Source organism: Chamaea fasciata, unplaced genomic scaffold (assembly GCF_029207755.1).
Source record: "Chamaea fasciata isolate MVZ Bird 193981 ecotype frontalis unplaced genomic scaffold, bChaFas1.0.hap1 SCAF_10, whole genome shotgun sequence".
NCBI lineage: Eukaryota > Metazoa > Chordata > Aves > Passeriformes > Sylviidae > Chamaea > Chamaea fasciata.
The window spans coordinates 6891075-6897736 of record NW_027094095.1 but is presented as its reverse complement, the minus strand read 5'-3'; the positions used below and the strand labels follow the sequence as shown (position 1 = coordinate 6897736).

The following is a 6662-nucleotide window of genomic DNA, read 5'->3' as shown; positions in this document are numbered from 1 at the left end:
ATCAAGTCCAACTACCAGCCCACCACCACCACATTCCCACTAATCCATGTCCTCAAGTGCCACATCCACAAGTTTTCTGATCATTTTCAGGGCTAGTGACTCCCCCAGTGCCTGGGCAGCCTGTTCATTCTAATATCACTAATATTACTTCTTTTTTCCTAAGTTTTCAAGTCACTATTGGGAGCCTACTAATTTTACCATTAGAGCTTCTATTAAAATGTACAGGTTTATTTTAAGTGACTTAATTATATTTACCTAAAATGCATAGATTTTATAAGAACTAACCTAAAATCTGATCAGGATATTAACTATACCTCTCCAGTCTCTGGCCGAGGATCCAATGTTTTACTGGCATTTGTCAGGGCAACAGTTTTTAATTTTGAGTTTTGTATTCCTACAGTAGAACATTAAAACAAAATGAAAATGTATGACAAATCTTGAAAAATATAAGGAAAAAAATTAACTAATTAACAATGATATATATACATTTAATAATTCATATTAAACACAGAAAAAATGCAAGTATAAAGTATATAAAATACAAAATCTGTTTCTTTATAATAAATGAAGAATAATGTTTTTCTCCTGTTTTTTTCACATCACTGTGCAACCTTTGAGATACACTATGCTATTCATAAATGTAATTAACCTATAATAAAAATTCTGGTATCAATTGCCTACCTCTCTTTGGGTTCATTTGGTCCTCTACAGACAGAAAAATACTTCTGTGCTTTCTTTCTTTTTTTCTTGGAATTTCTTTTTTTTTAAGAAAATTACTATTTATGGTCAATAAAACCTTTATCACTGTAATAGTCATATCAGAATTTAATAACTCTCTATGTCACTGTTAAAGATCCCATTGTCTAATTAGCAGATTTTTGTTATGTTAGAGGAAAGAAATATAGATTTTATTTTTTAAAAACTTTAATCCATATTTTTCTTCTATTAAGCCTACCTTAGATGACAAACTAATGTGAACTTGTCAAGCACTGCTATGGCATGGAGCAATTTTAGCCCATTACCAGCAATAATTTCTTGCAAATCTCAAGGAATGAGGGAAGAGATGTTCACAATTTCATTTTGTACATGGACAGGGCTTAAATACAATAAATAAAGGATTGAATAACTTGAATGGAGGAGAATCACACTGTGGAAGTCATCTCTCTTTTCTTGACCTTCATTTTAATTCACATTAATTTTTTTTCTTGTTTTAAATACAGAATCCTCTCTCACCTTAAGAATTCCAAAGAGGACTTGCTGAAGTAAATACTTGAAGATGGTATCTCAGAAATAAAACTTGATCCTTGTGTCTAAACAACAGGGAAACGGGACTTTTTATTAGTTCTGTGAACCCTTCTGTCTCTGCAGTACTGGAAATGTTCATGATAAAGACCAATTTTTGTACGAGAATCATTGGTCTGGGATGCTCCAATACAAGGCAGCTCCAAAGCTTTGGGGTTTGCTCTCCCTGGAGTCCCAAACCATCAGCCAAGACTGTGGCTGCCTTCTAGTACTTGGAATTTGTGTTTCACATTCCCCGTTCCAACTAAGCAGCAGAAAAATCTCTGGATGCCTCTTTAGCTGCCTCTGGATCAGGTTTAGTGATGTGCACAGACTCTCCAGAATTTCCGGGAAACCATGTTATCTGTGCAGATCATGGGAATTTGGGGATTGAAGCCTCTGGTGTTTTGCATAGAAGGAAAAATGTACCTCTATGTGACCTCTATGTCCATGAAAAAAATCAGGAGAGAAATAGCATAATTCCTATGCCCTAAAGATTTTTTCCTATTTTCAACACGGTCTGGCTGAGGAGGAAGGAAAAAAATTGAAAGGGATTGAGCAAACTTGGTCTAGTGGAAGGTGTTCCTGCCCATGGCAGGGTGCTGGAATGAGATGGTGCCCTCAAGTTCATTTCCAAGCCATTCATTCCCAATAATGATGTCATGATTCCATGAAATTTAGAAATCTTTTTCTCTGTCTTTGCTTGGTTCCATGACCTGGTGTTTTCACAGCTGCTGTGTTTTTATCCCAGGCTGTGCTGCCAAGGCACTCTAGCCACTCAGCAGAGCTCAATGTTTCTAAAACTGAGAGCACTCTTTACAGAGCTGAGAGTCTGTGGCCTAAAGATGCAGTAGCCATGTCACCGTGGGATATCTACAGTTCATCAGTCTGGGTTTCATTTGTGCTGTCATTCAGATTTGCAGTGATGCCATGATAATAACATTTTATCATGATGTTCTTTTTGTTTTATTCCTTTCGGCTATATGCAGTGCCAGCTTGACCTGAATTACCAGATTAATAAATCATATTAATAAGACATGATAAAGTAAAGCAGTCAGTCACTTACCAGTCTGGAGGGAGCTTAAAAACAGAAGATTGGTGGCAGTTCTCAGGTCAGGTACTTCTCACTCATGGTCCTCTCCTATTTTGGAGTCAAGCACAGAATGACATCCCAAGCAGGAAAATTCACGCCAAACTTAACAAGATTCTTAGGTCATTGCCACTGTTTTCATCAAGTTCAGTGGAGATTAAAATGCCACTTTATAGTCACTTGCTACAAGATGCTACGTATATTCTGTTGTGAGATGTGAAAGGATTCTATTGACTGGTGGAATACTGAATCATGGAGTCACAAAATATCCTGAATTGGAAGGGACCCCCAGGATAATCCAGTCCCTGCACAGACACCCCAAAATGTTCTTAAAAATATGAGCGCTGGGAACTTTCAAATAATTCAGAAAAAAAAAAAAAAAATCTTCAGCCTCAGAAATATCCGCCCTAAGATGAATTGGAAGACCTTACTCTTCCTTTTGGTATAAAGTTTCTGGTAGTGACCTTGATACTGCTCAATAACTTCATGTCCCAAAATTGTCAGGAAGAACCTGGGTTTCTCTATCTAGTTGTTTTCTGTCCTGGAAAAAAACTAACAGATTTGTGGAAAATATAAGACCAGGGTGGAGCACACTGAGTGCAAAATAATCCAGAGTTTGTGCCACTGTTAAAGCTAAAAACAGGATTTAGGAAACATAAAAGCTGTCACTCTCACCTGTACTTGGAAAATTCTGATAGACCAGGCCCAAAACAGGCAATAACCAGAAGTTGTATGTATATATTTGAATAATGATTTCCATCTGACAGGATTTTCACAACCATCTGCTCCTTCAGGTGAAAGTAATTTTTTAGTGCTGTGTAATTCCTGACACCTTTTCCTTACATATTTGTGGGCATCTTAAACGTAAACACTGATCTCGACATGCTACACAGTATTTGTAATTTACAGGGCTTGAGAATGATGTCTTAACTACCCTGCCTGTGTTTTAAACTCACTTTACATTCAGTGGTGATGTAGAATGAGACATTCATGGTCTGCCATCAACATGGGGAGAAGCATTCTTGTCCTGGATTCATTCCCCAGGGAACTCTTTTGACCTTGCTTGTTAACAGAGAGTTTGTGGTGAGATGCAAACGAATGTAAATTGCTAACACGGTGCTTCTCAGCGCCAGGCAGTGTACTGGCCTTGTGTACATTCCAACACTCCGAAAAAAATCATTACTCAGGCTATCATTTGCATTCTTTAATCCCAGATTCCGAATTTATTGCCTTCCGCCCGCCTTCCGCAGCTCCTGTACCCGGGAGGAACGTGCCAGGGGTAATTAATGACAAACTGCTTAATGAAATAATGGAACTCAGGCCCTAAAGCCCTGCTACACTTAGAGAACTGTAGGAATGCTTTTCATTCACAAATTAGGTTTGGCAGGAAGAGGGAAAAGTCCCCATGATTTACTGAGGAAGCTGAAGCTGTGTCCTGCTGTAAGAGATTCTGTGGGCTCTGGGACGTGCTGCCCTGGCTTTGCGTGCCTTTCCAGTTGTGACAGCTGATGGATTTCCACTGTAATTGGGCAGCAGGCCTGTGTTTGCCTGGAATTTGGTCCCTATTTAAAACACCCAAATTGAAGATTTCAATGGAGTTCTAGGAATGGGGCTGAAGTAGCCTCTGTGGGAGTGGCTAAAAGAAGTCTCAGTTAGAAGGAGCCGTGGCTTGGATCCATCCCTGCTACATACCCACAGAACAGCTTTCCATAAGGATCTGAGTTGTCTGGCACATTCAATGATTATTTCCTCACTGAATACATTGGCAAAGGGTGGGGAGGCTGACTTCTTAGTCAGATTCAGGGCTCAGGGGAACTCCTTTAAAGGTGTGTTGGAAGAAAATTGGGTGTGTTATGGAATTATAGAATCACAGGGAAGTTTGGGTTGGAAGAGACCTTAAAACCCATCCAGTGCCTCCCCCTGCCATGGGCAGGGACACCTTCCACTATCCCAGGTTACTCCAAGCCCCATCCAACCTGGCCTTGGACACATCCAGGGATCCAGGGGCATCCACAGCTTCTCTGGGCACCCTGTGCCAGGGCCTCCCCACCCTCACAGGGTGCAGTTCCTTCCCAGTATCCGGTCTATCCCTGCCCTCTGGCAGTGGGAAGCCATTTGCTGTGTCCTGTCCCTCCATCCCTTGCCCCACTCCCTCTCCATCTCTCCTGGAGCCCCTTTAGGCACTGGCAGGGGCTCTGAGCTCTCCCTGGAGCCTTCTCTTCTCGAGGTGAATACCCCCAGCTCTCCCAGCCTGGCTCCAGAACAGAGGGGCTGCAGCTCTCAGAGCATCAGTGTGGCTTTCACATGACTTTTTCCAGCAGACCAAAATCTTTCTTGTGTTTGGAGCCCCAGACCTGGACACAGTATTCTGGGTGGGGCCTCACAAGGAGAGAGGAGAGGGGAAGAATAACCTCCCTTGAGATGATTCTTGTAGGAATCCTGCCTTGTCCTATAGGGCAGATTTTCAATCCATTTTATAAAGCTGTGTCACAATTGCACAAAATTGTGTTGATTTTACAGCGCATATACTTAAGGGTTATTACAGATTTTTTTTTTTCTTAGTGTGAAGAATCGTAACAAAAATAATTCATAAAACTATTGAGGGATCTTCAGATAAAAGCACCAAAGCCAGAATTATTCAACAAGCTCAGCATCCACAATCAGGTAAAGGGATATAATCACTCTGTGGCATTGATTTGTTTGTAGTGAGTAGCAAAATCCCTACTGATTTCAAGAGGCTGTGGTCTCATCCCGCATGTTCCAATGAGCCCATGTTTAGGTTATAGAGCTTTTTGAACATTTACCTAATGGGATTGCAGTAGCTGCTGCTGAGTTGAGCACTGCTGCAAGGCTGGGACCTACCCAGGTGCCTAAAGAATAACCATTTCTGGAAGGAAAACTGTTTTTTCGGGAAAAGCTGGGGAGAGCTCACCCTGTGGATGTCCAGACTCATCTTAAATATTGATTTTGTGTGACCACCACATGTGTTGGGCTCTCATACCTTCTGGGCCACAGCTGGGGCTGCCTCCCCTCAGAGTGCCTTCAAGAGGAGGGGGCAGGAGCTGGGTGTTCCTCTGGTCCAGGGGGGTTCATCAGGTGCCTCACTGTTCCATCTGGGTCACCAGAAACTGATGCCTTGGGAAGGCTGACCTGGAACAGAGACTGGACAGAGCTAGAGAGTAAAGTAGGAATTTATTGAAAGGCTTTTAGGATACACCTTGGGCAGTACAAGAGCCTGACCAGGGCTGCACCCAAGGTGGACTAAGAATGGTCACAAAATGGATGACTGGTCATGAGGTCTCACACTTTTAAAAGTTTTGGTTCATTTGCATATTGGAGTTTAATTGTCCAATTACAGCTCCAGGTTATGGAGTCCCACCCTTTTTGTTTTCTCTCTTCAGCCACCATTGTTTGTGCTTTTGGTCCTGAGACTTGTACCCATTGTCCTCGGTCTTCAGCAGGAGAAGGATTTGTTTTGTCTCCCTACTCTGTGCAGAGAGCTGACTGACACGGAATATGAGGCTCAGAACTACACCCCTGGGCAGCACAGAATGTGGAAAACATGAAAGCTCAAACTCAAGGCATCACATGGACAATATTGGGCTGCTCCTATCCACAAAGCAACAGTGAAGGTGGCATTTTTGAAGTATGTAGAGTATAGATGATGAAATTTCATTTAGCTTTTTCGCTGACCTCCACACACATTGTAGGGGGCACCAGGCCCAGCATCGACACCCATTCCAGGGGTTGTCTTGCTCTGCCCCACCTGGAATATTGTGTGTAATTCTGGGTGCCACAATACCAAAGCAATCTACAGGTGTTAGAGAGTGTCTAAAGGAGGGACACAAGGTTGGGGAAGGGTCCTGGAGGTGCCATATGAGGCACAGCTGAGGGGAAAAATGAGAGTTCGTGTTTGTGGTCTTGTCTTTAGCAAACTGAATCACAGCTCTGAAACAGAACAAGATTTAGGAACTAAACTTCCTAATATCTACAGCTCTACTTCTTCCCATGAGCTAATCTCAATTTAGGAATACTTTTCTTTGGCATCCTGCACCTGATTTCTGTAACATGAAGTCCAGTCATTAACTGCTTCTTTTCATCATTTAATTTCACCCCTTTGTGTGATGGAAATTTTCTGAGAAAAAAAAAAATTATGATTTTTTATGAAGCCCAAAATGTATTCTGAAAGCAGAATATGATGCTGCTCTGTGCAGTTACTCTTTACGAGTTTTGTTGGATGTTTGCTCCCCTGAGGTGCACAAGGACAATTTGATTTTTCACTTGCTGGGCC

The 6662-nt window shown here is 41.8% G+C and overlaps 1 long non-coding RNA gene across 1 annotated transcript; it reads right to left on the bottom strand.

Annotated features, from left to right (window-relative positions):
* Positions 1-295: 295 nt before the first annotated feature.
* Positions 296-3074, bottom strand: LOC136294335 (uncharacterized). The gene is made up of 3 exons (XR_010722375.1): positions 3047-3074; positions 2348-2422; positions 296-394 (listed from the first exon to the last, which is right to left on the bottom strand). It is a non-coding gene; the product is annotated as an uncharacterized lncRNA (long non-coding RNA).
* Positions 3075-6662: the final 3588 nt, after the last annotated feature.